Source organism: Brachypodium distachyon, chromosome 2 (assembly GCF_000005505.3).
Source record: "Brachypodium distachyon strain Bd21 chromosome 2, Brachypodium_distachyon_v3.0, whole genome shotgun sequence".
Taxonomy (NCBI): Eukaryota; Viridiplantae; Streptophyta; class Magnoliopsida; order Poales; family Poaceae; genus Brachypodium; species Brachypodium distachyon.
The window spans coordinates 18624806-18640469 of record NC_016132.3 but is presented as its reverse complement, the minus strand read 5'-3'; the positions used below and the strand labels follow the sequence as shown (position 1 = coordinate 18640469).

General features: G+C 53.7%; 1 long non-coding RNA gene across 1 annotated transcript; it reads left to right on the top strand.

Annotated features, from left to right (window-relative positions):
* The first annotated feature begins 1823 nt into the window (after positions 1 to 1823).
* LOC112271038 lies at positions 1824 to 3786 on the top strand. The gene is made up of 5 exons (XR_002963826.1): positions 1824 to 1942; positions 2025 to 2298; positions 2409 to 2673; positions 2760 to 3456; positions 3573 to 3786. It is a non-coding gene; the product is annotated as an uncharacterized LOC112271038 (long non-coding RNA).
* The last annotated feature ends 11878 nt before the right edge of the window (positions 3787 to 15664 follow it).

Here is a 15664-nt window from a genome sequence, read left to right as displayed (position 1 = left end):
TCATTCCGGATGCTAGGGTACATAGTTGAGAGACCAATTGTATAATTCGGAGTTTAAGGACCATTTCTTGGAGGAACTTAATGCCATAGAAAATTTGGAACAAAACCGCTCAACATGAAGTCAAAATTATGCTGTAGTTCAACCTGTTTAGATTTGGTCCAGCTCCATGACACAATTCTCCTGGTTCTAATGGATCTCCGTATGGATGACGTACTAGATCAGGTGAGTCCATATCACTTTCCATGATTTGAAATTTTTTCCTCTATTGCTAAGGTGATCTCGTCCATACAATTACCTGGGCCATCTATAAATTGCTGCATGGAGAACATGATTTGTATATATCTCCTTTAACATCTACTAATAAACTAGTGAAAATTTATCCATTCCCATCTTTGCAAATCATTCAAGGTCTTTCTTTGCTATAAGTTGTTCTAATCTATATACTGTAAAAAGACATGCATGTACTAAAAATAAATCCCCCATTGTACCAGTAGTACTGATATATATAATAATGTTGAATATTTGTTTTCCTGTATTCAGATTTGCTGCGATTTTTCAGGTATGATTATTCTACGTCGTGAATCAGCGGATCGAGATTATCTTGTCGGCATGTCGTGCCCTGCGCTCATGTTGTTCTTCCGTTCCGCTGGAGGCGTGCGTATTGGGAGGCGCGGCGTTAGCATTGGCATTGCAATGGGAGATCTCTTACAAATGGAGATACAGCATACGGCCGGCCATATCATGCATGCACGGAGATGGACTGCGCTAATAACGCGCTCGCGATGATCGATATCCGTTCGAACGGGGCTGGCTGCAGCACATCACCATAAATGACTGCACGCTCTCCATGCCGGAGAATTCTGGAGGATGCTAGCTAGCAGAAGGAATCTAGTTTAAGTTGTCAAAGATAGTGCAAGGCCACACAAAGATATGGTGCAATCAACATATTTCTAAGTCGTAAGATAATTTTATTTTCTGCAAAAAGAAAATAATAAAGGATTTCCTGTGGGATTTCTAGATTGGACGGAATTTGCTCGAAACGATGTAGAGATTTGAAAATAAGTTGTTAGCCAGTCACCAAAAGATTATGTACAACAGCTCACGACTTTAGCAAGGCCGGAGTTTTTTTTTAACTTTTACTGTATAAGAATTGGTTTTCCAAAAAGATGTCTTAAGGGTTCATTTATGCTTAACGCCGGGGGAGTGACCAAGGGAGAGAGAGATCGGGAAGATGAGAGAAACAATATTCGGGTCTCTCTGCTAATTTTCATGATAGCAGATTAGCCAGCGTGTCACTCTTTTTTTTAACTCTCAACAACATAGCCAGCGTGTCACTCTTAGAGCATTCTCAACAAGGGCAAGACGGACGTTGGGCGCCCGGGCTCCGCAGATCGCTCATCGGGGCCACCTCTGGCATGGTAACGGGCTTTAACTCGCGGGCCAGGCGGAGATGTGTGCTTCTTGCAGAAATGTGGATATTACGTTATACGGGGGCCTTGGCCCAGGTACAGTATTTTCGTTTAGGAGGGAATACTGGTCCAGTCCAGGATGTACCAGGCCGTTAATGGTACATGTGTTTGTAGGTGGACCAGGCAGCGTTTCGATTTGGTGTACCAGGCCTTCGGCAGGTACATGTTGGTTGCAATACATGTACCATTTTTAACGTGGCACAGCATTTACATTGGCCCCGCTGTGTAGTGGGAAATGAACAAATGGGGTCGTTTTTGTTCATGTTTGAATTAATTTGAACCGACCGCACATCGCGCGTGTAGTGTATTAAAGCGCATTTTCGAAGTAGTCCAAAGCTAGAACACCAACCTCCTGTAAAACAAACCTGCTTCGACGGAGAGGCCATTTGGCTTGCCTCCGAAGCACCTCAGCTGGGTGTAGATCAAGCGCGGTGTGTGATTCGCCCCACCGAGAACTGCGAAGATCACTCACGGTATGTGATATCTCGACACTTAAGCATCCTCTAGTACCGCTAAGTTTCAGAATTAACGGAGATCCGACGCTTTCTCGAGCAGGTGGAACACCGTACCATTGATTTTTTCCTGTTCCGCGGAGGAGGAAGACTGGCATCATGGTAGATAGTCCGTTAATGGTGGCCGGTGTATTTGGTGATCCTCCGGCCGGACATCTCGACGCAACTGGCGATGTTGTGCTTGATAGGATCGACTCTACGCACATATGCGGTAGCATGCCCATGGTGACGAACGGTACAACGAACAATGCCGGGCAAACGGATCCTTGCGTCGGTGGAGCGTTGATGACGATCAATTCGGAAGGATGGAAACGGAGGTGATGTTAACAACTAACTTGCATTATGCATTGTGTGTTTTTGGTTGCCCTGAATGTTTTCAACTAGTATGTGGTTTTCATTATGAAATTTCTCGTTTGCCGAGCCGCAGGGTGAGAGTGCCTGCTGGGACGTTGGAACAGCCGTCAAATCCAGCTAGAGCGTCAGCGCTGGAGCTGTCGGTGAAGAAATTTGTGGAGAAGAGAAGCCAGTTCGTCGTCTACCCTGCAGTAGCGACGAAATTTGATAGCCTGGATGACGCTTACAATTTTTACAACCTGTATTCTTGGGAGATAGGTTTTGGGGTCAGGTATGCAAAGTGCAGGCTCAACGTGCACAGGCAGAAATGCATGCAGGAGATTGTTTGTGGTTGCGCGGTACAACGAGTTTGATTTGATCCTCCATCCCTTTGTTCGACCCGCAACCTTGTTTGCCTGATAGTTTCTGATTTCTCTATCTGCAGGGAAGCCGGTCAAGGAGAACACCAAGACTATCAGGTGCGCCTGCACCGCATTGATTAGGCTTCTTCGTTCGGATGATGGCGGCTGGTACATATGTGAGCACAGAGAGACTCACAATCACCCATTGTCAACCACCTGTGGCGAGAAGCTGCATTGGCAATCACATAGGCACATCGACCGTTACACTAAGGAGTTAATTAAGCAGCTTAGGGAGAACAACGTTAGCTTGGGAAAAGTTTATAGCATCATAGGTAGTTTCTTCGGTTCGATGGACCAAATTCCTTTCATGAAGCGCTCCTTGAAAACACTCTGCGGCAAGATTAGCCAGGAACAGTCCGACAACGATGCGGTGAAAACAATGGACGTCTTCAGTAAGATGCTTGAAGCTGATCCTGATTTCAAGTATACCGCCCAAGTGGACGACGAAAGCAGGATTAAAACATTGATGTGGACTTCTGGTAGGAGCATGTATCAGTATATTTGTTTTGGTGACGTACTAATGGTTTGACACAACGTATAGAACAAACCTATATGACATGCCTTTCAGCCTTTTCGTGGGAGTTAACAACCACTTCCAGAGCATAATCCTGGGTGGGGTGCTCATGCGTGACGAGAAGGTGGAAACTTTCAAGTGGGTGTTCGCCAAATTCATGAGGATGATAGGCGGGAAGGACAAGCACCTGAAGACTATACTGACAGGTAATCATTTTTTTGCTAATATTATCCTGGCAATTTATTCTAGTTGTCGTATTTTTCTTAGGCAGCCAATACTCCTTTGTGAGTTGTAGTTCTAATATAAAAATTGATTACTGCAGACCAGGCCCGGGCCATGGAGGTGGCAATAGCTGATGTCTTTCCAAATACGATGCACAGGTGGTGCAAGTGGCATGTGCTCAAGAAGGCAAAAGAATCCCTCGGCGCTTTGTATGGTAAACGTAGCGAGTTTCGTACAGATTTCCACCACGTGGTAGACATGATGTGCAGCGAAGAGGAGTTTGAGAAATGTTGGACCGAGATGATTGGTAAGTATGGACTGGAGAAGCAACCCTACCTAACATAGATTTTCGAGGTTCGTAGGATGTCGGAGCACGGTCTCGGGCACCGGGGATGCCAGGCACCCCCTTTTTTGTTCGGTGGACGGCGAGGTGATCGCTCTGGCGATCGTCGGCATGGCGATAGACACGAAGTGTAGACACAAGAGTTTACCCAGGTTCGGGCCACCCGGAGGTGTAATACCCTACGTCCTGCTTTGAGTTGTATTCACAAGTTTGAGTTCGTACAGATCACCCGAGAGGTTCCCGAGTTAGCTACTTAGGTGAATGTTGTGCTGTGCTCTAATAACTGAGGTTGGAACCCTTTGACCGGTGGCATTAGTTCTCCTTTTATAGACAAGGAGATACCACAGTTGCCTAAGCATGCAGCGTGACACGTTTCCCAGACGCGTGTCACGGCCACACGAGATACACTTCGGTTGATCCGTGCTAGACGCCATGCAGCGTCCTGTCTACTGTACATGGTAGAAAACACGGTTCGCAGGGTAGTCACCCTAGCCTTGCTCAGCAAGACCAGGCCTGTTGATAATACTCTTGTCGGTGCATTAAATGCACTGCGCCCGCCGTCTTGTCCTGTCTTCACTGTTCTGCGGGCCCCGCCTGCATCCCCGAGCGCGGATTGCTGGGGTGCCCCTCCCCGGCTAGCACACCTGGTTGGTTGCCGGGAGGCATTCCTTCAGCTTCCCGGGACCGGGGTTCTCGGGGGCTTCTTGTACTCGGCCCTTAGCTTCTCCCCCACCAAGGGTCGTTTCCTCGAGGCAGGCTCCCTGGACTCATCGCTTCCCGGGAGGCCTTCCTGATGGGGCTTCGTCACTGGCGACCCACGCGTCACGTATCAGTGGGACCCCGCGGGCCACTAGGACGACAATAGCCCCCGGGCATGGGCTGGCAGCCCTGAAGCTCCCAGCAAATGCTATCCTCGGTCGATTGCCGGGCTACGCCCTATCCGACGCGTGGGTCCCAAGGGGAGTCTCCCTGGCACCCGGCCTTGTGGGCCGCATTTACTGCTCTACTCCTCCGAGCGGAACGGTCGGGCGCACGATTCCGTGCCTTACTCCCCTTAATCACCAGAGAATTAAGGCCACGTCGCGCACCCCCCTCTTAATCTCCGATTCTTTAGGGCTCTTTATTGCCAATCGTGGGGGTGTCCGTTGCAGTCCGCCAGCCCCGATAAATACCCAAGGCCGGCGGCGGGCACTCCCCACTGTCTCTCGCTCCTGCCATTGCCTCCTCCCAAGCTCCCCGCGCCCCAACTCCAACCAAATCACCTCTCCACCTGTGCTGATGTCTTCCAAGGGCCAGAACCGTCCCAAGGGGAGCACCAGCAAAGGGGAAAAGCGCGAAAAGGCCGGCAAGGAGCTGTCGGACCGAGCTCGGAAGGATGAGGAAATGCGGGCTAAGTTCGCTTTCTTCTCCCCCGGGTACAACGGCGAGGGAGTCGACAAGCTGGTCTTGGCGCCACCAAGCACAATGAGCACGGGCCGACGTGGGTCCTCCCCGTCGGTGCGGAGCGCGACGAGCACTACTTCCGGATCTTTGGGAGGTTCATCCTTGCCGGGTTCGTGCCGCCACACTCCTATTTCCTTTCAGCCATCATGGAGACCTACGGGCTCATCATCTCGCAGCTTCACCCCACGTCGTTCTTCACATTGGCTGTTTTCCAACACCTCTGTGAAGCGTTCGTGGGGGTGATGCCGTCGGTGGCGCTATTCCGCCACTACTACTACCTGAGGGTGGAGAAGAAGGCTCCCTGTCCTCGGGAGTAGTGTTCTGATTCCGCGACAGGATCAAGTCGGAATTCATCGAGCTGGGGAAGAAGAAGATCAAGCACGAGTGGCGCCGCGACTGGTGCTGGGTGCGCACGGACGAGCTCCGGGAGTTCCACGAGCAACCCCCTCGGGCCTCTGAAGGGCTCTGACGACTGGACGCTCCGCGACCAGAAGGACGAGGAGCTGGCCCCAATCTGTGTGAAGAACAAGGCGCTCCGTGAGGCTGGGCTCACGGACCACTTCATCGGGAGGCGCGTGGCTCCCCTACAGCGGCGCTCACATCCGGCGTGGATGTACACCGGGGCCGGCGACCGGACCCGGCTGCAGCGCACGGACCTCCTCCCGGGGGAGGTGCAGTTTTGGGTGAAGGGCATCACCGGCGAGGACGAACCTTACCAGCTGCCGACTCGGGGAAGGGGGCCAAGGCCAGGCCTCCGCCAGGGCTGAGGGCTCGGACTCCGACGACTCCTCGCTGGGCGTTGGAGGAGACCTCAGCGACGACGACGCTCCCCCGGCAGCAGGTGGGGTCGCGCCGGAGGAGGACGACGAGGAAAACGACATCCCCCTGGTGAGGCGGTCCGCGGCGGAGCAGGCGAGCAGGCAGGAGGCCAGCCCGCAGCCTCAGGAGCCTCATGGTGACGCGGGGGCTGGGGCCTCCGGCGGCAGCGACGCGGCTGCAGCAGCCGCCCCGACCACCCCGGCGACTCCGACAGCTCCCCTCGCACGAAGCGGCCCTCCGGCGAGGAACATCCTGGCGGACAAGGTGCTCAAGCTCAAACCGGCGGGGTAAGTCCAATGTTTATCCAGAACACCTTTGATTTCACGAAATTATTTTGTGCCTGAATAATCTACTTTTGCGTTTTCCAGTTCGTCGCCGGCAGCCCCAACCAAGAAGCCTCGCCCGGCATCGGGTGGCGGCGACCAAAATGCCGCTGACGCAGCGGTTGTGATGGTGGCAACGGCCGCTGGGGACCCAAGGGTCCCCAATTCGAACTCGCAAGGCACCGGCCCGGCGGCAAGTTCGTGCGAGTTCCAGTGTTTCTTCTATCTATTCACGCCATTTCCCATGCTTGACGCAGGTGCTCCTCGTGCAGTTGCCGGAGCGGTTCCGGTTGCTTCCACGCCTACAGAGGTGATGCCACGCAGGGGGCGCCATCTGAGGCAGGTGACACAGAGCAGCCTCCGCCAGCCGGGACAGGCAGTAGCTCTTTGGAGAAGCCCCCGAGCCCCCAGCCCGCCCATTCGGACGGGCAAGGAGCAGCAGGGCTTGGTCAAGCCGGGGGCGCGTCGCCAAATCCTGACGCGCCCTCGGGATCTCAGACGATCCCGGCGGGGCCACCTTCAGCCCGGGAGCAGGGGAGCTCGCCGGGCAGACTTGGGGTCGGATCACCTTCGACCCCAGCGTGTTCCATCAGGGACACCAAGTGATCGACAACATCCAGCAGCAACAGTGGATGTTCGTCGATTTCTTCAACGACGCGCAGCAGCACCACGCCCGCGTAGTGGCGGAGCTGGGCGCGGCACGACGGGAAGCGGAGGAGCAGCGTACCGAGCTGCAACTGCTCCGGGAGGAGCTCCAGCAGGCACGGCAAGTCGGGGCGACGCCTGCTGTGCAAGGGGTGCCGGAGGCGGAAGTCCTCCAGTAGCTGTGGGATCTCCAGCAAAAGCACCAGTGGGAGCTCGAACTGGTGAAAGCTGCTCACGCCAAGAGCGAGGAAGAGCACCAGGCGGCTCTGGACGCGTTTCAGGGGCGTCTCCAGGAGAAGACGGACTTGCTGTCTGGCTACTCCCTGGAGATCCATCGTCTCCGCCGTGAGATCGGAGAGCTAGAGACGGCGGCTGCAACGGCAGCCGAAGCCTCAGCGCGCCGAGAGAAGGAGCTGCAGGACCAGGCTCGCTCCCGGGAGCGTGAGCTTGCGGGGCAGCTCAAGGCCACCCAATATGCCAGCCCGTCCCTTCAGGGCGAGCTCGACATGGTGCGGCAGGAACTTCGGCAAGTCGACGACGACAACACCAAGAAGCGTCCGAGATCGGCAGGCTGAAGTCCAAGTGCCGCGAGCACAAGCTGCAGGCCCAGGAGGCTCGTGGTGCGTGCACCGAGCTGCGGGCCCGCAGGGCAGGGGAGGTGGCCAGGCTGAAGAAGTTGGCTGACTCGGCGATGGAGGCACTATAGGGGTTTGACATCCCTGTGGCTTCCTTCGATGGGGCAGACATGGGGAGCTTCACTTCATTCTTCGCAGACTTCGTCGGCCGGCTGAGCGGCCTGCAGAGCTGTGTGACGGCCTTCTGGGACCGGCAAGTCGGCCTTGCGGCCAAGCAGGTCGCCAGGCAAATTCCCACCCGGGTCCACTCCACCCATCCCGACTTTCCGTTCCAGTCGGTCTTCGACGCCTGGTCGGACGAAGAAGAAGCCAAGACCCACCAGGAAGCGGTGCAGGGCATCGTGGACGAGATGGTGGCGCGGATGCAGGGCAAAGTCGACGAAGACGAAGCCGCTGCTGAGGAGGTTGCCGGGGAAGCCCCCGATGCCAAGGATGCACCTGGCACCGACGCAGCCACCCCGGGAGCACCCCCCGCATAGTTTCCTCTCTTTTTTGTTTTCCTGCAAGTGGCGCATGGCGCCTTAGAACTTTTTATGTTAGCATTCCCTTATCATCACCAATGTTACTTGTTAACTCGTTTTGCTCAAGCTGCAATATATATCCAATGCTACTTTAACTTGCTTCTTTGCCTAAGACTAGCTTGCTGGGGAGGGGCTCTGTCCTTCTCGTGTTTTAGCTTTGCGTACCTGGGGACTTGCCAACCACGTGCTTGGCCAGACTAGGGACCCGGGACGGACATGCGGTGTCGACCTAGGACCAAACAGCAGTGTCTTGTCACTCTGCCCGCGGGTTAACTACCCCAGCGCGCACACCTTTGGGACGGACCCGCGAGCCACGTGTGGGGGGCGTCCTCACCCCGCAAGCGTCCTTCCTACGCTCTGGCAACACAGGGACCGAGCTTACCCTAGCAAACCAGTGTTACTAAAGGGAAAAACCAAGGACCCAAAATGAGATACTTAGCTTTCCGTTCTTTTTGGACTTGTTGCACCTTGTTGAGAGCCGTGGCAAGGACGCGGTGGCAGTGCACCCTCCAGCAGCACCCTCGGAGCCGCGGAGACTGTTGGAAATATGCCCTAGAGGCAATAATAAATTTGTTATTATCATATTTCATTGTTCTTGATAAATGTTTATTGCCCATGCTATAATTGTATTGATTGGAAACTCAAATACATGTGTGGATAAATAAACAAATACCGTGTCCCTAATACGCCTCTACTAGATTAGCTCGTTGATTAAAGATGGTTAAGGTTTCCTAACCATAGACATGTGTTGTCATTTAATAACGAGATCATATCATTAGGAGAATGATGTGATGGACAGACCCAAACCTAAACATAGCTTTTGATCGTGTCACTTAAGTTTAAGTTGCTTATGTTTTATTATGTCAAGTATTATTTCTTTAGACCATGAGATCATGCCACTCCCTAGTACCGGAAGAATACTTTGTGGGCATCGACCGTCATCTCGTAACTGGGTGATCATAAAGGTGTTTTTCAGGTATCCCAGAAGGTGCTTGTTGGGTTGTATGGATCAAGACTGGGATTTGTCACTCCTTGTGACGGAGAGATATCTCTGGGCCCTCTCGGTAATATAACATCCTAATGAGCTTGCAAGCATGCGACTAATGTGTTTAGTTGCGGGGGTATTATATTACGGAACGAGTAAAGAGAACTTGCCGGTAACGAGATTAAACTAGGTATGGCGATACCGACGATCAAATCTCGGGCAAGTAATATATCGCGAGACAAAGAGAATTGGATACTGGATTAATTGAATCCTCGACATAGTGGTTCAACCGATGAGATCTTCGTGGAATATGTGGGAACTATTATGGACATCCAGGTCCCGCTATTGGTTATTGATATTTGATCATGTCCACATGTTCTTGAACCCATAGGGTCACACACTTAACGTTTCATGTTGCTTGGGTTAGATGAGATAAATGATGATGATATCGAATTATGATTCGGAGTCTTGGATGGGATCCTAGACGCAACGAGGAGCTCCGGAATGTTCCGGAGATAAAGATTTATATATGGAAAGTTGTTTTCAGGGTTCTGGAAAGTTTGGAATATTTCCCGGTTTTGACCGGAAAGCTTCTAGAAGGTTCCGGAGGGATCCGGAGGGTTCCACCTTGAGGCCCACCTATCCCTGGGTTAAATGGGCCTGTGAGGGAGCACCCTGGCCTTAATGGGCCGAGGGGCTAGCCCACAGGGCCCATGCGGCCAGGAGGAGAGTCCTGGCCGCCGGAGAGTCCTGGTCACGGGATAGTCCTGGCCGGCCACGCCTCCTCTACCCCTATATAAATAGAAGGGGGGGCAAGGGAGAGAGACCCCCCAAGCTTTCAGTTGGATCTCTCTCCCCTGAGCCCTCCTCTCCTCCTCTTCTCACGCGCACGGCGTAGCCCTGCTCGTGAGAATATTCACCATAGTCACCACGCCGTCGTGCTGCCGGGATCTCGTCTACCTCTCCCTCTCGCTTGCTGGATCGAGGAAGGAGGAGACAACGTGAAGCTGAACGTGTGGATACCAAGGAGGTGCTGTCCGTTCGGCATTGAGATTGATCTCATTGAAAGTTCCACTACACCAACAACGATCTCGTGATCGTAACGCTTAGCGGTCTACGAGGGTATGGTGTTCATGATCCCTCTCGTTACATACATTTAGTATATATATTCTTGGGTTTTCTTCCGCACTTCTCGTAGGAAAATTTTTGTTTCCTATGCAACGAACCTAACAGCATGCACCACCACCGCGTCTTTACGACGCCTCTCGCTTGTCTCATCGTCATTTATGATGTCGTTTCGTAAGAGATGTGGTAGGGCCGTGACGGTGGGAACACCCTCAGCGACAAGCGCAGAGGGATGCACCACCATCGCCTCTCTGCGACATCTCTTGCCTTCTTGGCCGTTGCTGGTGCTGCACTTGCCCCGGTCTCTTTAAATAGCAAAAGCGCTGCTCTTGCCTCCACACGCCCGGAACTACCAGTCGCCGCGTGGAGGCACTGGCCCTGTCTCAGTTTCTGTATCAAGCCTTGAAGTAATTGCCATATATGTACAACTTACTCGCAAGATGACGACACCCGTGACCACCCCACGAGCGTCACAGTGTGCCTTCGCCTCATCTTTACCCTACATGTCAGATTTCTATAGTGCCCAAGGTGCATAGCAAAATTTCGAAATGCACGAAAAATAGTCCAAACTAGAAAACCTCCTGCCTCCCAGCCCCCGCGCACAGAAGAGTCGACCTCAGGCTTGGGTGTGAGCATCTTTCTATTCCCATGGTGCCTCGCTGGCACGTAGCACGTTGTGGACGGGTCCGGCAACTGTTAGGCCTCGTTCCGGGATGTCCCGGCGACGAGCTTGGTTTTCGGGGTTCCGGCAGCCCCCCTGCTCACAGCCAAGGATGAAGAGACAATTCTGTGCACCTAAAGCAGGAGACAGAAGCACTTATTAAATATCAAAGCACAATATTCATTGAAACAACACTTATCTTTATTCACTTTGTGCTGGCAGATTACAATCGGCCCTTACCCGGCTACACTAGCTTAAAGAGGCACGTTGCGGCAGCTTCACCCGTGGGTATGGCCACCGTTTCACGGGTAGAACTTGCGCAGGTGCTCAATGTTCCAACTATTGGGCACAGGCAAGCGTTCTTCGGTTTCCAGCCGGACAGCCCCCGGTCTGGTCACCTGCACTATCCGGAAAGGGTCTTTCCAGATTGGAGTCAACTTGTTCCCGGCCTTCGTTCCTTGTATCTGGCACAGGACGAGGTATGCAACCTCGAACCCCCGGGGACGGACTCTCCTATCGTGATAACGACGAAGTCCCTGCTGGTAGCCTGCAGCTCGCACAGCAGCCCGGCATCGAATCTCCTCGATGAAGGTAAGGTCATCAATCCTCTGCGTGTGTTGGCTCTTGTCGCCGTACGCACGTATCCGAGGTGACCCATACTTGAGCTCGAGGGGCAGCACAACTTCTACCCGTAGACGAGGGCAAACGGAGTTTGACCTGTCGCCCGACTTGGTGTGGTCCACAGCGACCACAGCACGGGCTGGAGTTCTTCAACCCAGTGTTTCCCGTGGCCTTTGAGCTTGTCAAAGGTTCTTGTCTTGAGCCCCCGCAGCACTTCTGCGTTGGCTCGCTCAACTTGCCCATTGCTCCTAGATGAGCAACAGAGGCAAAGTGAATCTTAGTGCACATGTCCTCGCAGTAAGCTTGGAACGCCGCACTAGTGAATTGCGTGCCGTTGTCGGTGATGATGCCGTTAGGCACACCAAACCGGCACACAATGCCCTTGAAAAACTTGATGGCCGCCTGTGCCGTGATGGCTCGGACAGGCTCCACCTCGATCCACTTCCAGAACTTGTCGATGACCACAAGCAGGTACTCGTAGCCGCCAACTGCTCTCGGCAACTTGCCGACGATGTCCAGCCCCCAGACCGCGAACGGCCACGAGGAGGGAATGACTTGCAGCGCTTGCGCTGGTTGGTTGCATGGTTGTTTGGCGTGAAACTGTCACGCTTCACAGGTCTTGACTAATTGGTCGGCATCGGCTAGTGCTGTCGGCCAGTAGAAGCCGTGCCGGAATGCTTTCCCAGCTAGTGCCCTGGAGGCCACATGGTGCGAGCATGTGCCTCAATGTATATCCTCCAGCAACGTGCGCCCTTCCTCCTGGGGCACGCAGAGGAGCATGACTCCATTAGGACGCCTCCGGTAGAGTTCTCCGTCCATCAAGGCGTACATCTTGGCTTGCCGGGCTACTCGCTCCGCGGTAATGTCTTCCTCCGGGAGGGTCCCATCCCTGAGGTAACGAATAATATCCGTCCCCCAGGGTGATGGCTCCCGGCTAGTATATGCCACCAACTTGGCGGCATAGTCCCCTGTAGCTGCAGGGCCACCTTGAGTTGCCGGAGGGGCTTCCCCGGCAACTGTCTTGGGGTCAACAGAGGGCTTCAACTGCCTCTGCACGAACACCCCAGGAGACACCTTGTTGCATTCCGCTGCCCACTTGGACAGTTCATCTGCAATAAAGTTGTCCTTGCACTTCACGTGCTCAAACCGAAGTCTTTTGAACTTGGACTCCAATTTTCGCACTTCCTCCACGCACGCTGCCATCTGGGGGCAGTCGTAGTCCTTATTTACCTGATTGATCACGAGCTGGGAGTCCCCGTGAACAACCAAGCGCTTGATGTCGAGGGCAGTCGCCGCGTGTAGCCCGGAAAGTAGTCCCTCGTACTCTGTTGTGATGTTGGTGGAGTTCGCGAAGTTGAGTTGTATCATGAACTTCAGCCAGTCCCCGGTGGGCGACTCGATCACCACTCCGGCACCGGCGCCCTGCAAGCAGAAGGCGTCGTCGAAGTACATGACCCAATACCCTCGTCCAATCTGCCGGGAAGGCTCCCTTCCGGCTCTTCTTCTTCTATGCCTGTCGATGTCCACTCCGTGACGAAATCAGCGAGAGCGGTGCTCTTGGTGTTTGCGAAACGCGGCCCGAACTCCGCTAGCTCCATCCTCCACTCGTCCACCCTTCCGGTGGCTTCACGGTTAGTGAGGACCCTCTCCAGACAGAACTCCGACACCACCGTGATGCTGTGCGCCTGAAAGTAATGGCGCAGCTTCTTTGAAGCGAGCAGGATCCCAAGCAGAAGCTTCTGGACCTGCGGGTACCGTACCCGAGCATCACGCAGCACCGTGCTAACGAAGTACACGGGATGCTGCACTAGCCGCTTGCGGGGGCAGCCTGCGGGGGTTGTCCCTCGGATCCAGGGGCAGAGGCGGTAGTTCTAGTAGTCCGATATCCGTTGAGTGCACCCGGTCACCATTGTCACCCACCACCCAAACTGCCGCCACCACCCCCAACACACCCACCCCCCTTGAGGAACGCAATATTTGGTAACTTGTAGTTGGAAGGGAAGGTCTTCCGGATCTAGCACGGACTGGAGCAAAATCTATCCTCCAGGTACGTTTTCCTAGCTTTGGTTTATCAGGGAGATCACATCCCCCGAACAGTATATGCTCGAGGTTAGGATTTTATGGGGGGTTTGGGGTGGTCGGGAGTTATAGGACGCTGACTCTATGCTCATTTTTGGTCTGTAATCATTATTTGCCTGTTGGTGGATGTTTTTTGGAGAAGCTTAACTTCGTAAGTGATGAATGACATTCGAAAGTTGACTACATCTTAGGTTTTTATTTTACATGGGCCGGGCTGTACGTTTTGAACTGATTATTTGCTCGCCCATCCAAACTGTCAGGACTGGCATACGTGCTTACGGCGCGGATTTAGTATGGACGATGTCCATATTACCACGTCGCATGAGAGCCAGAACCCGGGAGCCCCGGAGGAGAATGCATCCTCAGCCAACGTGGCTTCCTTGCAAGGTTACGGGCATTCATCATGCACCCTTACTTCCCACCTGTCGGCACAGAAAGTTTGCGCAGTCGTCTGTCAGTTTGACGCGTTGAAGCAAACTCTAGCAGAAGAGATTGGTTTTGCAGGGTTGAACCACGCGCAGATGCTCCCTAAAATTAATCGCAGGTTTAGCGCATGGCTTATGACTAGGGTTTGCGCTGATAACATGAAACTGGACGCTGGTGCTGACAGAAGGCTCGATTTGACCTCCGAATCAGTTGCCGCAGTCCTGGCACTGCCTTCGTCGGGAGAGGCGGTAACTCTTGAGGCCACCGACCCCATCGCCGGCTTTTGTGGCATACAGCGATTTTGCCCGTGGGGTCGGAGAGAAAGGCGCGCACAGCCTAAAAGCGGCTGAGATTTTCCTATTGAGGCCGCTAGACGAGGATTCACCAAGCTCGGACAGAGATTGCTTCAAGATTGCGTTCTTGATTTACGCGGTCGGCCATCTGCTGGCTCCCTCATCGAAGTTCGATTACGTAACCCTGGATTTCTTGTACGCGGTGAATGAACCAGCTATGATATCGAAATTCAATTGGTCCGGATATGTGTTGAAGCACGTAACACAGGGCTGTAGGAAGCTCAAATCCGACGCCTCTAACGGCTACTCGACGCTTACTCTGAATGGATGCCACCTTTTCTTGCAGGTAAATCTGTGTTTGTTTTGTCGTCTTGTATCATTTGGAAACAACAGGGGCAATGTGATTGACCGTTTTGTTTCTTTCTCGGATATTCTACTTGGACAACCTTCAACTAGGATGCCTTCCCAGATGTCGGAGCACGGGTCTCCGGCATCGGGGATGCCGAGCACCACCTTTTTGGTTCGGTGGAGGGCGAGGCGATTGCCGGCGTGACGAGAGACACGAAGTGTCGACACGTGAATTTACCCAGGTTCGGGCCACCCGGAGGTGTAACACCCTACGTCCTGTTTTGAATTGTATTCAAGATTATGTGTGTGGTTACAGGGAGCCCCGGAGGTTCCCGGGGAGCTACTTGGCTATCACTCTAACTAGAGCTAGAACATAACTGATCGAAACCCTTTGACCGATGGCATTGGTCCTCCTTTTATAGACAAGGGGATACCACAGGTGCCGATCCATGCAGCGTGCCTAGACGTGTGTCACCGCCACAAGAATTACACTGCCGCTGATCCACGTTGGGCGCCATGCAGCGCCCGGTGCATTGTACACGGTGAAAAGATGATTTGTAAGGTAGACGCGCTAACCTTGCTGAACAAGACTAGCCCTGCCGATGTGACTCTTGTCGGTGCATTAAATGCACTGTGTCCGCTGTCTCGTCCTGTCTTCACTGTTCTGCGAGCCCCGCCTGCATGCCCGAGCGCGGGTTCCTGGGGTGCCCCTTCCCGGCTAGCGCACCCGGCCAGTTGCTGGGGAGGTGTTTCTTCCGCTTTCCGGAACCAGGGTTCCCGGGCGTTTCTTCTATTTCGGCATTTGGCTTTGCTTCCACCAAAGAACGTCTCCTTGAGGCAGGCTTCTTGGGCCTATCGTTTCCGGAAGGTCAACCTGGCGAGGCTTTGTCACTGGCGACCCATGCGTCCCTATCAGTGGAACCCC